This window comes from Eutrigla gurnardus (genome assembly GCF_963514095.1).
Source record: "Eutrigla gurnardus genome assembly, chromosome: 3".
NCBI classification, from domain to species: domain Eukaryota; kingdom Metazoa; phylum Chordata; class Actinopteri; order Perciformes; family Triglidae; genus Eutrigla; species Eutrigla gurnardus.
The window spans coordinates 7783461-7801071 of NC_139917.1; the positions used below are offsets into that span (position 1 = coordinate 7783461).

Here is a 17611-nt window from a genome sequence, read left to right on the forward strand (position 1 = left end):
CGCACTTATCAGAAGAGTGGATTAATGGAGATGTGAACTGCCACACACAAAAAGGGTTGCGTAAAAAAATATATAAACATCGAGACAGCATTGCACACAGAAGGGCCGTTGAAGTCGCGGAAACCAAGCAAAAGGAGATTCTGCCAAACAGAGTACTTGAGGTAAATTCCAAGTTAAAAGAAGAAACGGCAACTTCATTCAGATCGGCCTATATGGTGGCCAAGGAAAGGCTGGCTTATAAAAAGCTCCCTCCTTTAATGAAGCTACAGGAGCTCAATGGCGCAAAAGTAGGCACTGTGCATAAATCAGATAAATCATGTGCTGAAATTATAGGCCATATTGCACAGCATATGCGGATGAAGTTAGTCTCAAACATAAAAGAAATTAATTCAAAAATCAGCATAACTATTGATGAGAGCACGGTGCATGGACGCGCATATCTCATTATAGCCTATATGTGCGGTGTGATGTAAGTGGGAAAGAAGATGTGGACAATGTCTTTTTAGACATTACAGAATTGACACAAGGCACAGATGCTGAATCCATCTACAACAGCTTGAGACAGAGTTTGCGCCAAGCAGGATTAGATGATGAGTTTTTGGGGAAAAACCTCATCAGCATCGCCACCGATGGTGCAGCAGTTCTCACCGGCAAAACCACTGGCCTGATTGCGAGGCTTAAACGTGACTTCCCAAACATACACTCCATTCATTGCCTGGCCCACCGCCTTGAATTGGCTGTCCATGACTCTCTCAAAGAGGTTGCTGGATGCAACCACTTTGAGTTTTTCATCTCCAAGCTATACGCTCTGTATCACCAGTCTGCAAAGAATGCGCGATTGCTCGAGGAAGCGGCTGCAGATCTCGGTATGCAAATTTTGAGGATTGGGCAGATATTCACGATCAGGTGGGTGGCGAGTAGTTTTAATACTGTAAAAGCAGTCTGGAATAACTACCCTGCATTGGCTCGCCACTTCAAGACAGCGAGCGAGGATGCGTCCCGCAACGACACAGAGAGGAAGAAGTTTCTGGGGCTATACAAACATCTCTTACACTCCGGGTTTATAATGGATCTGGCTTGCATGAAAGACATACTCCGTGAGTTGCAGGGCCTCTCATTGAAACTTCAGCGGAGAGACATATCACTAGTGGATGCCACTCGCCAGATTCAGCAGACTACTGATGTACTGGTAAACATGAAAGAGTGGCGGTAAATCCACATTGAAGGCTGAACAGCGCACATCCCTGGGCCTGTTTAAAGATGTTCAACTTGTTGAGGTCAGGGGGAAAATCAACCGGCGTCAGTTTTATCAGTCGGTGATTGACAGGCTTAAAATGCGAATGCCGGAATCGGACCTTGTCCACATGTTAAAACCCCTGGATAAGCACTTCTGGCCACAGGACCGCAACGCATTGATCCTGTATGGAGAACATGAAGTAAGAACACTAGCTAAAAAACTCGGCGAGTCTGCTAGAGAGGCAGTGGATGAGTTCCGCCACTGGAAGTTACAAGATAAAGCACCAGGCAAAACTTTGGAAAAGCTTTGTACTGCAAGCAGGACATATCTCCCCACCTCATCAGAGTGTGAGAGGGGTTTTTCTGCCATAAATAACACTGACAGCAAGACCCGCAACAGACTGCGTGAGAACAGCCTCTCATCGCTCCTTTTTGTGGATCTTAATGGACCCCCTCTAGAGAGATTCGACCCGACGCCCTTCATCACATCCTGGATTAAATCAGGTCACCGCCTGTCCACATCATGGGCTTCTGGACCAACAGCAAAGGAAGCTGATCCCAGGCCTGTGTGGTCCCTTCTGTCTTAAGGTAAGGGCTGATCTGTATAAACTGTATTATTAATTGTTAGGACTGTATTGTATATGAGGTTACTGAGGATTGGATCTCTTGTAGGCTAATTTTCTAATTATGATGGTCATTCGTGTGTGGTGTCATTGATTGGTTTGTTGATGCGTGTTAAAGAAGGCTATTTCAGAGGTTATTTATGTTAATACGGACTTGGTTATTTGTTGCAGAACTGGCATGTTTTTATTTAGATTTGATGCGTGTGTGGAAGTTGGGGGTGATATTTGCTTACAACAGTCAGTGTCTGGTGTGAGAAGCAGCAGCTGCACCTGCAGCAGCGCAGTCACAGCGTTTAACTTTGAGCCCTTGCTCTTGCGTTTAACTTTGAGCCCTTGCTCTTGTAGTCGGGAGAATACTTCCTCCAGTCTTTCCAGGTGCTGCTGGATCGAGGTAGAAAACACGACAACATCATCAAGATACAACAGAACAGATTGATAACGACAGTCTCCAAACATGCGTTCCATGAGGCGCTGAAACGTACTGGGGGCGTTGCACAGTCCAAATGGCATTCTGTTAAACTCAAATAATCCAAATGGCGTACAAAATGCTGTTTTTGCCCTATCTTTTTCAGCCATTTCAACTTGATTGTAGCCACTGGCTAAGTCCAATGTAGAAAACCACTTGGCTCCCACCAGTCCATCCAGTGACTCTTCAATCCGTGGCAAAGGGAAAGCATCTTTCCTGGTTTTAGCATTCAGGCGGCGATAGTCAACACACAATCTAATTCCACCATCCTTCTTTTGCACCAATACGATGGGAGATGCATACGGACTGCTGCTTTCTTTAATGACTTGACTGTCCAAGAGTTGTTTTATATGGGCTCTCACCATGTCATATTGGGAAGGGATGATGCGGCGATATGGCTGGCGTACAGGGGTATCATCTAATAAGGGGATCTCGTGTTGAATCAGATTAGTGCAACCTAAATCAGCCTCGTCCTTTGCAAACAGACAGTGATATTTATTAAGCAAGGCTGCCGCTTGTTGTTGCTCAACTCCATCCAGCCCCTCAAAAGGAGGCACCTCACGACTGCCCCCCCCCCCTAGCCTCAGCTCTCCAGTGAGATACAGATTCTGCACATTCATTGCTACTGACACCCCCACAAAACTCAACTTGCGAGGTATGTTCAGATAGTATAGTTGCCATGCTCACTGTAGCTATAACTCTGCGTGGGGTCAGCCAAACATCAGAATTGCCAACATTAGTAACTGGTACATACATCTCTCCTCATTCAGATGCCACTAATGCTGATGAGACTAACAGACCTTCTGGAAGTGCGCCCTCTTCTGGTCGTAATGGCGCTACAAGAAACTCCATGTTCTGCTGTGAGGGGACCTTGGGACATGTCACCGGAACCATCTTTAATGTGCCTGCGGCTACACAAAGTGGACTCTTACCTTTCACACGCGCTTTGAAAGGCTCAGGGGAGTTGGCTATCGTCTCCTCCACTTGGCAGTGTCTCAGGGCACGTCTCCATTCTGGGACCTCTGCTACAGTGGGATCCTCAAAGAGGCTGGGGCCATACTGCACAAACAACTCATAATAAAAACCCTTGATGACATTCATTCCCAATAAACCTGGGATCTGCATTTTCTTATACTGCATATGTGGGTCATCTGGATCTTTCACTACCAGGACTCCCCTGTGTGCAACACATTTTCCCAGTATAGTGATATCCAACTCCAAATAGCCACAATATGGCAGCTCTAAGCCATTTCCTGCTCTAAGGTCTAACCATGCACAATCATATAGTTGAGAATCTATAAGATGACCAAAATGTTTTTAAAAAAAACTCTCAGTGATTGTTGTAACCATAGACCCAGTATCTAACAATGATGGAACCACAATTCCCCCCATTTTAACTTCCACTACTGGGCACTTTCCCACCAATGTAGACATAACTGCTGGATCTGGTTTTGCGCCAAGGTTTGTCTCTACGTGTGTATGGCTCTGTTCAGTGGCAGGCTCCTGTTCTTTGACTTGGGGTGCTCCTCTGTCAGGTGGAGTAGTTTTGGGGAAAGCTGCAGTACAATAGCGTGCTATGTGGCCCCTTTGATCACACCGAAAACACCTCGGCTTTCCATCAAACTGTCTCTTAGTTTTAGATTGAGGTTGTAATGCAACCTCCTGGTCTGAGGGTGTGAGTGCTTTCAAAAGCAGATCTAATTGCCTCTGTTGGGCTTCAATAAGAGCTTTCAGTTCAGAATAACTTGATTTATTCTCAATTGCTTCACAGGACACCTGTGCCTGGACTTCATTAGAGAGCAAAGAAGAGTGACTATCTTTTTGCTTAAATGACTGCCCTTCACACTGCATTGTCCACTCAACAGCCTCCCTGCGTACATCTCGGATTGTCCACTGGGGGTGCAAACGAACTTTGTCTCTTAATCTCATGCCCAGATTCTGATCCCTGACACCCTCACAAAATTGATCACGTAGCTCTCTGTCAGCTTTAGGTTTAGCTTGCTCGTCTGACTCCACAATTTGATCCATTAAAGACATGAGGGCATGGGAATAGTCTAGCAATGGCTCTCGCTCACGTTGTTTACGGTTAAAAAACCTGCGCTGAAGGGAGATTAACGAGTGTGAACATCCATATACTTCTCTCAAAATTTTAAGTATACCATTAACCGTCTCCCTCTCCTGTTTAGGCAGATATTTAACCTCTATGCGGGCAGCCCCTTCTAAATGATTATACACACACAGAGCTTTTTCTTTTTCAGAAGATTTTAACTGTATATGATTCTCAATCATTTCAATCCATTCTTCCAGAGTAGGAGAGTCAACCTTCTCCACATCACCAGAAAACTTTGGTACCTTCTCACTCTGCTGAATGTAAACCACCCGTGCCCCCCCCTCAGTCTCAGTAGCAGTTGATTCAACACTGTCCATAGCGCTACTCGAAGATCCAGGTGGGGAAGTGGATGAATAGAGTCTTTGCAGCTGCTGCTCCAGCTCCTTCATGCGCTGCTCCATTGTTTCCCTCTGAGCCTCCTCCATGACCCAACAGAGCTGAGAAGACAAGACCTTGGATGCTCTCCACCACGTGGTCCTGACCCGCTAGCTGTTCTTGCCGTTGTAAAAAACAAGGCCAAAATGTTACTCCCAATGCAGGTGATTAATTAGCAAAATGATAATAGTCCAGAGAATTAAATTAAACAGTTTTATTACAGGGTTCTGCTTGACAGGTTATAGGCCCACTGGTATCTCCTCAGTTTACATCAACAGTATCACTAGCAAGGCCAGGATTACGTTTTTCAAACCACTCTTTACACTGCAAAAGGTTTACACACTTAGTGAACTCACACTCTTAAGGTTTGCACACAACTCAATTTCACTGCAAACATTTTAACCACGTCACACCTTATGCCTGCCTTGACGGTTTAACTGAGACTACACCTGAGACTAAAACGAGTGGGGGTTTGTCGCAGAGCACAAACAAACAAATAAACAAACAAACAAAAAGAAAAAAAGGAACTAGTCCACCCAAGGGCAATACCCAGCTCGTTTTGCCCGTTACCGGCTCACTTGCCCGGTGGACTAGACTAAATAATAAACCCAAAATAATAAACAAAACAACGGCAAGAACAACTAATAGGCCACCGATTCTCTGCAGAGACACAAATACAAACCTTCATTACTTTATTACATCCATAAAAATGTTTAAGAGTTTACAGCCTATATCGCAACTTTAAAATACCTGGTCTGCCGAACTGTGCCCATTCACCAGCTCCCAGCTACACACAAGCCCGGCAGGGCAATAAGTCTGAAAACATAAAACAAACAGTTCATATTACACAATAATGTCATGATATAAACCCTCAAAACAGGGCCTCAGCCTACCAGTTTTCTTTGTTTCCCCGCATGCCTGCATGGAGTGAGGTGTCCACCTGCCTCACTCCTCCGGAAAATGGGTGGGACTACTGGCCCTCTGTAGCCTATCATAGGCTGGGCCAGGTATTCTTAGATAGACCAGCCACTGGGCCTCAAATGTGTCTGTGGGCTGCAGCTGAGCTCCGTGGGCTGGTGCATGTCTCTCTCCCTGGGCTGCAGCGAAAGAGAAAAAAAAAAAAATTTTAAAACAATGAAAATAAAAATGATTTTCTATTCCCAGTCGCCCTCATTTGTGTGTTCTCTCTTGAAAATAATAAATATTAACAAATGAATAAACAATAATGTTCCTAAAATGTGGTGCTGCTGAATCACATGACGGGTGACCTCAGGGTCAGAGCAGGGATCAGAGGTCAGGTCACAGACAGGTGAAGCTTTTGTTATTAACGACATTGTGATTTTTTGCTGTTTGCTGTTGTTGTTCAAATTAAACATGTGTGATTGTTCATTTGGCTGGTGTAATTCGTGTGTGTGTGTGTGTGTGGGGGGGGGCACCGGAGAGCAATCTCGCCTAGGGCACAAAATTAGGTAGAGCCGGCCCTGACCCCTGCTATGAACCGACACGAGGATGGATGCGTCCGATCGGGAGGCCCGACTAGAAGGTGCGAAACGCGCAGTGTTGCCAGGTGAGAAATGTAGGATTATCGTACCAGAGACATAAAATTATCGTATTTTGAGGGAAATTATCGTACACCCGTCATAACCAAAATAACAAGTCTATTGATGCGCTGTAGTCACTCTAGTGTTGAATAGCGTCTAACATGTTCACTCATTTTCAGTGCTTCTTCTTCCAGACTGGCTCTGCTTCTTCTTAATTTATTTATTTTTTTTCCCCCCTCACTCATGGGGCTGGAATTTCCAGCCAATCGTGAAACAGATGCCTTCAGATTCACAAAAAAACTCCGACAGACAGTTGCGACAGTGAAAAAACAAGTGAAAAAACAAAAACAAGTGAAAAAACTACATTTCAGTAACAGCTCAGACAAGTGTCACTGCCTTCCTGACATCTCTCCTCCTCCCCCTGTGTCCTCCTTGCCGGCTGAAATGAGAGGAATTAGTCAAGAATATCAGGTGTGGCTGTTACTTGGAAAAAGTCACAAAATCAATGACATTTCCTGTCGCCAGTAGGTGGCGCTCTGACTGTGAGGCAGTATAACAGTGCATATGTGTTCAGGAAGGAACTATTATCAAGTATGGAAAGTTTGGAGCAGATCAGAGAAGAAACACTGCAGTTATTGATAACACACTAAAGAAAATGCACGTTTTAAGCGTCACAGTTTGGCAAGTTGGAAAGTGATAGTGTATGTATATATATAAAGAAAAATGAGAAGATAAACTGAAGTACAGTTTACAGTCAACATCCAGCAGTGCTTATTTTAGAAACAATACATTTTCTGAATTATAGTTACACCTGTACCGAAAGTAGGTCACATATTTGGGGAAATTCATTTTGTTACTGCAGAGTTTAGATCATGTGCTATCTGACTAAATGAGTAAAGCGTATTCCAGCATACTTTTTTGGAAATCTCTGTACCTGAATTGGGAGTCTTCTTCATGCTTTGGGTTCGCTGCTGTTCCAGTTCTCTCGGTCGTCGGTCAGCTCGGCGCTTCGGTCCTCGGAGGAAACTCTGGACGTGTCCGTCTCGCGCGGTTCCGCCGTCCGATGGACCGGAGTGGACTTTGTCTCCTTGCACGTCGCTGCACAGTGCGTGAAGACCCCGTGTGACTGCGGGCAGAGCAGATGCACAAAAGCCGTGTGATCAGCTGAGCTCGATGATGTGCACTTCGGCGGAGAGTCTCGGGACCGCACGACCAGGGAGAAATATATATGAGCGCACGGGGGGTGGTGGAGTTCCACTGAAAAATAAAATGAATGTGATGGACTCAGAGCAATATAACAGCCCTTCTCTCTCAAGATCAATTCTTCTTATACTTTGCGTTACATAAACCCGGCCTTCATTATAATATTACATTATATTATAACATTATATAATAAGACCTTCTGGATAACACTGGGTTGTTCAATGTGTATTGTGAGCTTGTAATCAAAAGTGAGCTAGCGACTGTGATTGATTGATCGCCTGATTGGCACCAAATAACGATGGAAACAGCACCAAATTCATGGCACAGCATCTGTCCTTGGTCCCCACTGTGGTACTGGAACTGTGTACTGGTACACAGACTCCCATTCTGCTCAGATACTGACAAACTAAAGTGACAGAGACGTGCTGACGCTCTCTGTGGTCGGCAGGTGCACTGACCCAAGCACAGCGCACCTTACTTTGGTGCCAATTAAACATGTGCACACCTGGGACTGAATACATCAGACAATCTCAGATATAGCACATATTCACTGACACGTTGTAGGGCTGCAGTAAAACGCCTGTCCAATCTCGCCCTCTTCTGGCTAAAAGGGCAACTACACCAAAGGCTTTCACTCTGAAGCGAGAAAGGGGGATGTTGTGCTCCAGCAATATTAGACTCGCATTCATCTGTTATAGCAGGAAAAGCTCCAGTGGAACAAAGCAACATTAATGATCAGGGCTTCCGTTAACTGACAAACGTTCACTCCTCAGATTCACATCCACGTCTCAAAAGCAGACTCAGTAACTTAAATTAGGTTAAATAACAATATTTACTTGGTCAAATAAAAGTCTGTAAGACGAGAGCACACTGCATTAGTGAGAGTCAACGGTTTTAAAATATTAACTAAATGATTCAATTCTAAAAAGGCTATGTTTTAGCTGATCCCCAGTTTGACTTGCTGCCACTAGGTGCTAGGCGTAGGAAGCACCTAATAGGTGTTGGAACTGCTGGGATACAAGCTACGACTGACCATGAAAAGCCAAGAAAGGCGGAACAAAAAAAAGGCAAGTGAAGTATTTGTCATGGATGATGATGATGATGAAAATTATGCTAATTCATTTACTGATGTGTATTTCCGAGGCAATGTGAACCGTGGAGCCTGGAGAGGGAGAGGAAGAGGAGAAGGACGGGGAGGACGGAGATTTGGAGATGAGAGCTGCTACAGTTGTGGTAAATTTGGACATTGGGCTCGAGAACGTAGAGCTCCAAAGGGCAGAGGTCAAGGAGGCTGGCGGGGGAGAGGAGGAGCAGGGAGACCCAGACGAGTTGATGATTCATCGGCATGACTTCAATAAATCAGGTCATGCATGGACACACACACACACACACACACACACACACACACACACACACACACACACACACACACACACACACACACACACACACACACACACACACACACACACACACACACACACACACACACACACACACACACACACACACACACACACACACACACACACCAAGACACAGAAGATGAGGAGGAAGAAGAAGTATGTTCACTAGAAAGTGCTGAAATATTTTTAAGCATGAATCAAAAATGGATAGTCACCAGATTATTGGTTAACAATTATAAAACTTTAAAACGTTTTCTACGCGATACGGGAGCATGCAGAACAATTAGAATAATCAGAAAAGATGAAGGCAGTAGTAGACTGCCACTCAACACAGTAAAGGCATGAAGATAGAAAATATACATACACAAGAATACCTCAAGGTTACTGTGAAAGTCCAACTATCTTTTCTGGCCATGTCCCCAAACTTAGCAAAATTTGAACCCTCGTGAAAAAGCCAGATACTATTATATGTGGATGACATCTTAATAGCGTCTAAAACTGAAATAGATTGCAAAACTGATACTTTAGCTCTATTAAAATTCTTAACTGAACAAGGACATAAGGTCAGCAAAAATAAATTACAATTGTGGCAAACGGTTGTAAAATATTTAGGTTTTAATATTTCACAGTCAGGTAAACATCTAGACGAGAAAAGGAAAACAGCTATTTTACAAGCACCAAAACCTACAACCAAAAGACAAATGATGTCTTTCTTAGGTATGACTAATTTTTGCAGACAATAGATTGCTAATTATGCTGAAATAGCACAACCGCTCCAAAATGCTATATATGAGCAGCCTATGGAGCTCAAGACAAAATAACATGGACTCAAGAAACTAATGATGCTTTTGTTAGACTCAAACAAGTTCTAGTGAGCTCTGCAGTATTAGCTTTCCCTGGTTACTCAAAGCCGTTTGTTCAGACTTGCGATGCAAGAACTGGTCTTATGACTAGTGTTCTAACACAACCATTTGGAGGAAAACAGAGACCTATTGCATATTATTCATCAAAACTCAATAACATCACAAAAGCTATGCCACCTTGTTTGCAGGCAGTACAGGCAGCTGCTTCTATAGTGTTATTTCACCCACTGACACTTATGGTGTCACATGCAGTCTCAGCACTTCTAATGCAGAACAAAATCACTTTTATGTCACCAGCGCGACATCTTAGTTGTATGACTATCCTACTGTCACAGCCACATCTCACTATAGAGAGATGCACTACATTAAACCCATCAACCCTGCTGCCAAACGAAACAGATGGAATAGCACATGATTGTGTAGGAGAAACTAGTGCTAGAGTTTTACCAAGACCAGGGCTGCGTTTCAATAACAGTTTGAGTCGCCCTCGCTCACTTGCCCTAAGCACTTGCCCTCGGGGGAATCCCCGCCGCCATCTTAAGGGCTGTTCCATTTCCCTGAACAGCTGAAGTGAACTCCGTGAGATCGACCCTTGAGGGCTGAGTGATCGAGTGAACAACGATGGCCACTTCAGAGCTGTATATCACCCACAATGCATTGCAGTGGTGCACGAAAAATATGTCCATGCGGTGGCGATAATGAACCTCAAACACCATTGTCTGCTGTCTATTCACCACCAAGGAAGAAGAAGAAAGTAGAATTCAATTTAATTCATTTTCTTAAATTGTGCAATTAGACTGTCTGTTGCGGAGTTATGGCAGAGCCCAACGTTTACAAGTGTAAGTAAATAAGCCGACGTATTGCCATCAAGCGCAGAATACGTCTTCGTCTCAATGAAATGAGTCTCTGCATATTTTGTGTAATTTGGAATAGGCAGTATAGCGCTACTCCAACAACGTGTGGTTGATCCATGATTGTCTGGGCTGTTAGTGAACGAGGGCAGGTGTGTTCCATTTACCTCTTTCACTCCCCCTCCGCCCTCTTTCCCTCCGCCCTCCAAGTGGCCTCCGTGTGACGTCATAGCAAGGGCTTAGGGCAAGTGAGCGAGGGCGACTCAAACCGTTATTAGGCTCGTTCGACTTGATGTAGCCGCCTGCAGCGCGCCACCTAACGTGATGTATTGTGGGTTGAAAGCGATGCATGATGGCTAGAATTTGTCTCCGACTTAGCAGCCGACTGCAAAGCCGTCACAGGGTCGCGACCATATCACGTGACCCAAAACATCGCGAGAACAAGTTTTTAAGAGCCGCTTCTTGCGGCGCTTGGCAGCGCGGTGAACGGTGGCTGGAACCGGCTTGTCCACACCTCCGCTACAGCGGAATGGTTCTCATTGGTTAAAAGTTCAATGACGTGTGTTCAGGATCGCACTCGGCGGCCACCTTGTGGTGAAATGATACTTTTTATTTTGGTCGCATTGATCTCATGGCTTGATCTAAAGTTCCGTGCATTGTGTTGTGAGTAGGCCTATTATATGTGAGGTCTGGTTAATACAAACATAGAATGATAATACAAATATACTGGGAAAAAATAATGCCTTCCACATGTTGCCTTGCATATTATGGAGGACTAAATGTGACACAATTAAATAAATAAATACACCATTAAATAATTACTTAAAGGAGTCATCACCAGGAAATCGCAATTTCTCTTGTTAAAACATGCATATCTGTGTTTGACCTCAGTTGAAACTTGCCTGAAAGGCTGGAGTTTGAAAGTGGCGCCGTTTTTTCGCTTCTGCTCTTTTTCCGAACAGGAATAGCACACAAGGGTGTGCATTCCTAAAGCACGAGATTTTGATTCTGCGCCTACGGTGACGTCACCGTGGAGGCTACTTGCATAAGCCCACCCCTCTTTCACCACCCAACCCCCCCCCCCCCCGTCCGCTACCTGACGTCCTGCTGTAAACGTGTCTCTTCAACCGTCTCTGGCTCTTCACTCTCCGGTTCGGGTTCCGACTCTGGTTCGTACATAAATGCCTGAATTCCGTAAGGTTCGTCATTTAGTGTGTGCGCCATGACAGGGGGCTGTTTATGTTTTGGAGTCTGCATGCAGGCAAGCCCCCCCGGCTCTGTCCTTCCTGCGGCGAATCAACGCGCGCCTCATTACATATTATACAATGCACATCCGGACCAGTCAAAACCTCGCGCGTAATCTCGCGTGATAAAATCGCGGTACGAAAAAGGGTCAGAACAAGCTCAATGTTTGATTAAATTTTTTTTTTTTTTTTCTAATAAGTTTTACGAATTGATCCAAAGCGATCCAAGGGGGGCTGGATACGTATAAAACCAGGTTATGACTCCTTTAAATGTGTCATTAATGAATTAAAATTGGAATTAAATACATAAATGTGTAATTAAATGTGTCATTAATTCATTCAAATACCGATTCATTTAATGTAAAATACATATATAATTATTTCACTATTTACATTTACATTTCATGGTCCTGCCTTGCAGTGCTTCTTGAATTGTCAAACTGTCAAACTCACCCATCAAAAGTTGGTAGGCGGAACCTAACGCCTGATTGGTTACCCTGCGCATCAAGCCAAGACAAATCAATTCCAGATAATGGATTGATGCAGAGCTAGTGAACACATTCCAATACACTGGATGGCGCTATTCACCTCTACGTTGGTTAGATACTCTGTTAAACAAAACTTTAATTACAACGGCTAAAAATCAAGGAGAAGACTTGTCCTGCTAGCCCCAATGTTGAGGCAGCGTGCGAGGTGCAGGACAAAATGTCTAAAACTTGCCCGGAGCTGCTGAGAGAAGCAGCGAATTTGATTGAGGAAGCTCTGAACAGAACTCCGGCGGCTCCGGCGGCTCCGGTGGCTCCAGCGGCTCAGTCACAGCAGATACCTGCCGCTCCATCACGTACACCTGTCCAAGGTAAGCTAAGTAATTTCATGTCAGCCTGGTGTGCTACTAATTAATGACTCGGGACACAGGTGTGGGTTAAATTAGATCGACTCAAAAATGTATTTGTATGCGGTAGGCTCATGATGCTTCGTGCTTAATACGTTCATTGTTAATGGGAGCATAAAACTAGTTCGCTAATCGGCTAAATAGTGTTAGCTGGCTTGAGCATCCCAAGATAGAAGTTGAGGTTGTTTTAGCTGACTGGTGACCATTGAGCTGTGACGTTTTTCTGTGTTGCAGCGGAGGTAGCAAGGCTTTTTGCGCCATATAACATTGGAGCCAGAAGGAATATGACGAGACGACCAGCACAAGTCCAAGTTAGCCGAAGAAGCTACACACACACTGTCTGTTGTTTGGCTGACCACAGGGCGGATACAATTTCAAGCGTACCGCTTAAAGCGGAACTTCTTACTTCAGGACTTGGAGAGCAAAAAGTGACATTTTCAGGTCAGTGCGAAACTAGACATTTACTAAACTGTCTGTGGCTTGTTGAAGTTATTTGCAGTTCTAATCAGCATTTCTTTTTATAGTGACTCAAACTTAATTGATTTTCATAGTGTGAATAATAGTTATCACAGGCTTACTTGCTTAGTTTTAGGTGAGTAAATATGAGTTATGATTTTATTTTTTTTCTCTCCAGGGAATGACCATGACCCCATGGTTATAACAAATAAACTGATGGAAGTGTTTCCAAAGCTCCAACAAGGGGGAGGCTTTGAATTTCTTAAACTTGTAGGATCTACTCGCAGTCGAAATCTTGCATTGCTTCAGTGTCCCAGCACTGGATACACCCTTGCCTATCTGAAAGATCCATCGACGATGATTGGACAGGCTACAATCTACATACGTCCACTTCAACAGGATCTACCCTTAGATTGGGTACATAAATTTACAGAGACCTAGTTTAATACACAATCAAAACAAAGATTACTGGTGACTTTTAATCATTAATTAAAAGCCATTTGTTGTTTTTAGGAGAGCTCACGTCCTGCCTCTGGTCCAGTCATCCCCTGCATCACTTGTCAGAAGGAAGTTCCCTTTTCAGAGATGAAGTTGCACAGATTGAGCTGCAATGGGTATGTACTTCCTAAAGCAATGCAAGGGTAGCATATTCATTTTCATCTTGTGCACACAAATAAGAGAGTATGACCATAATTTGAATTGTGTTAACTTCAAGGACACCCATGCAGGAATCAGAAAGAGAACAAGAGGGAGGCCAAAGTGAAGAAAATGATAGTGAGACAGCACTAGTCAGTGACAATGTTCCAGCGAGGCCTGGAACATCAGCTGAGAGTGAAGTAGTACCAGCATTGATTGTCAACGAGGAGTTGGATCGCAAAGAAACAGACAGTGGTTTGTGTCATCACAATAGTGTTGCTATAAGATTGTGTGTAACTGAAACTGAAAAAAAAAACACCTGCAAGATATAATTAGATAAGATAATACAATTAGACAATTAATAACATGCAACTGGGTTATATTTTCTAATATTTAGTTTTTGTTCAGAATGCTGTTTTGCTGTTTTTAGGTCACCTCAGCTTTGTGACAAATTCTGAAGCTGTTGGGTCTCACGTTTTGTCAGTGACATGGACAGAATTTTCCTCCTTCTCTGTAGAGTGAGAGGATATCTGTATCTGCAGGTAACATGCCAACTCACAACATGTCTCTCTGGAATAGATAACTTTATTGTTGTTGTTTCTATAGAATGGAATCTTATTAAAGAACCGGCTCAAGCTGCCAAAGTTTTCAAAGAGAATCTGCTAAGGGAACATGCATCTGGGAAACCACTTAGAATGAAGATGGATGTAAGGGACTCTGAAGAGGAGAGGGAACGGGAACTTCTCTTATTCTATAAACAGCAGCAAGAATGGGCATGTCCAGTTCATTGTACTCTTTTTGGTAAGTAATATAAAGTTTGTAATATAAATGTATCAGTACAGTTTATACCACTCGAGTTTCTTTTATGGCATTGTTAAATGGGAGAATGGAATCCAAAAAACTAATGAAAATATGTGTGTTATATATGTGTGTATATTGTGCACAATATTCTCCTGTTATCTGGAAGAATCAATATTAAGGATGCTATTCTAGAATTACAGCCAATAGAATATTGACTATTTTTTCCCTTGCTTGTTAAATGTTACCTAATCCAGTTACCTTTATTAGTCTGCCACTGTTTTTCCACTGTGTTATTATCAGTATTTTATTTCAGGTGATGTTGCTATCGGAGAGGGAGTGATGCGGTACTTTATGACAACAATCATATCCAAACTCCAGTTTGGATTCAGTCTAGATCTTGGTAAATCTCTTACTATTTTGAAGGTTAATATGATGTCATTTTTTAAATTTATTTAAGAGGTTAATTGTTGTGACTTTATCCCCTGCTCTCTTGGTACATTACAGGAGGAATGGGCCGAACACTGCTATTTGAGGGTGAACCTGACCATCTTGTTCCAGCAGCATCAGAGGCACTTATTGAAAGCAACCTCTTCCGGGTTGCAGGAAGGATGTTGGCCCACACATTTCTGCATGACGGTCCCCATGTCACAGGATTAAGTCCTGCTGTAATTCATGTACTGTTCAATGGGGACCCTGAAATGGCAACTGTTGTTACAGAAGACTGTCCTGATCTGCACATCAGGAGCATCATAAAACTGGTATGTAACATAAAAGAAACTTTGCCTTGCAAAAATTATTGTTTGGGCAAATATAATAACTTGTAATAACTTCTAGCTCGAACATGAAGAACTTACACCGCAACAGAAGGACACAGTTTCAGATCTTTCCATGTCTTGGGATCTTCCGGCAGTCACCAAAACAAATCGGAGATGGCTACATAACAAACTTCTACTCCATGCAGTGAGTTCCTGCTGGTTAAGTGACAGAACTCATTGCTGTAGTTGTTGAAATTATAGAAAGTGTTATGAACCCTGGCTTGTTATGTTAACACTAGAGTTTAAGTTTAAGTACTAGAGTTTTAATGGATTTTATAAAGCACTTTATTGTGCTTTTATGAACATTTTCCCTACTGTGCAAACTTTTGTCAAATTTGGGTTGAGGATTTGGCTGTAATATGGGTCGGGTCTGTCTCTTAGGTCGTTGGGAGGACCATGCGCCAAATTAAACAGTTGAGAAAGGGACTGAAAGATGTGATGGTATGGCCCCTGCTGACATCTAGGCCAGATGTTGTCCCACTTCTTTTCCCCAAAATGGCTGAAATGCAGTTCACATCCCAGGTAAGTCAGTAATTTAGTTATATTTGTGACTTAACTTGATGAATTTACATGTATTTTCAATGACTGAGCTGGTTATTTTTCCATTTACCAAGAATGTGATCTGCATATTCCTTCATCAAAATAAGTTCTCTTTTTAAAATAATTACATTTTTTGTGTTCTTTAAGATGCTCCTGGAAAAAATCACATGGCCAGTTGAGGACAGTGATGAAGACTTTGATTTAGACACCATATGCTGCACCACTGGCTTTCTAAGGATGTTCATTGAAACGGGTATAAACACCTTATTTGGTTTATGTATTGCTCTCTTAACAAATGCTTCTATGTGTCATGGATAGATATGATCAATTAAAGTTGAACTAAATGTCTTGAATCCATTTTATGACTTTTAGCTTCATCAGGTACCCTGGCCCAGCTGCTGACATTCTGGGTTGGCTGGGAGATGCTTCCTCCTGAACTGAGAGTGGAGATTTCTGGGGGAACCCTTCCTACGTCCTCCACATGCTTCGAAACACTAAAGCTGCCAGCTCATTTCAAGACCTACATGGACTTTGAGAAAGCACTTGTCTCTGCCATAAGAAGTACTGGATTTGGACTTGTTTAAGTTTTTTTAAGACAGATGTCTTTGCATACACTGTTCAGATGAGTTGACACAAGTTCAGTTCTTTGAAAACATTAACACTGCAGTAGTTGACCATTGTTTTATTGTACATATTTTTCCATTTACTGAAACCAAACAGTTCTGCACCTTCAGTGCTAATAGTACAGCATTCATGTTATTCATTCTGTGGACAATAATGAGACAGGAAGTAAAGGAGAGTGTTGAAGTTCAGAAAGTAGTGGAGCTGTACATGACAGACGGTCATTATGGTAGAGCTTCAAAGTAAAACTTATTTTTTTCCCTTTTTTTCTAAGGAAGGCAAACTTTTTCAGTTTATCCTTGCTTGTTCTAACACGCCAAATAAAAGCATGGGTTGGACATCAGTCTGCTATGATTCCTGATAAAACTTCCACAGTCTCTACGTATAATCTAAGTGCATCAGTTACAGAAACTCCTGGAGCTGGCAAAATGGCAACCTCTTCATCTGAGAGCTCACGGGCCAGCTGAACCTCGGGCACTGACAAAGTGCCTCCATGAAGACTATGAGGTCCGTTCCAGTCGATCCCATACTCTTCAGGAACCTGAATGGAGAACAAGCATGATCAATCTTGTACTTAAAACTAGTTTGACATGTCATTACACAAGATTGTTATTTTTAGTCACCAAGTCGGTGAGAAATTAAATGTTGCCTATTCAATTCAGTTTTGTAAAATAATACAGTTGTGCATAGTATGCACATGAGGTTGATCTTTGAAAGCTCGGGAGACTTTGAAGAGACTATAACCTATGTTTCATTATAAGTACCACATTTAGTACAATATTTTCTTCCATAATTCCTTTGGGGAAACAGTTTTTAAAAGTTGATCGTTCTTTAACCTCAGTAGGATCCTCCTCAGGGCCTTGCTCTCTGTATCTTCTCCAGAGTTGCTGTGGTGACTGATTCCTTTCAGTTCTAAGACCATGAAAGTTCCA

At 43.0% G+C, this 17611-nt stretch overlaps 1 long non-coding RNA gene across 2 annotated transcripts; it reads left to right on the forward strand.

Annotated features, from left to right (window-relative positions):
* The first annotated feature begins 15250 nt into the window (after positions 1–15250).
* On the forward strand, positions 15251–16311 carry LOC311011667. 2 transcript variants are annotated; one of them, XR_014596925.1, is made up of 4 exons: positions 15251–15461; positions 15568–15663; positions 15900–16040; positions 16206–16311. It is a non-coding gene; the product is annotated as an uncharacterized lncRNA (long non-coding RNA). The 2 variants fall into 2 exon arrangements; XR_014596926.1 differs by lacking the exon at positions 15900–16040.
* The last annotated feature ends 1300 nt before the right edge of the window (positions 16312–17611 follow it).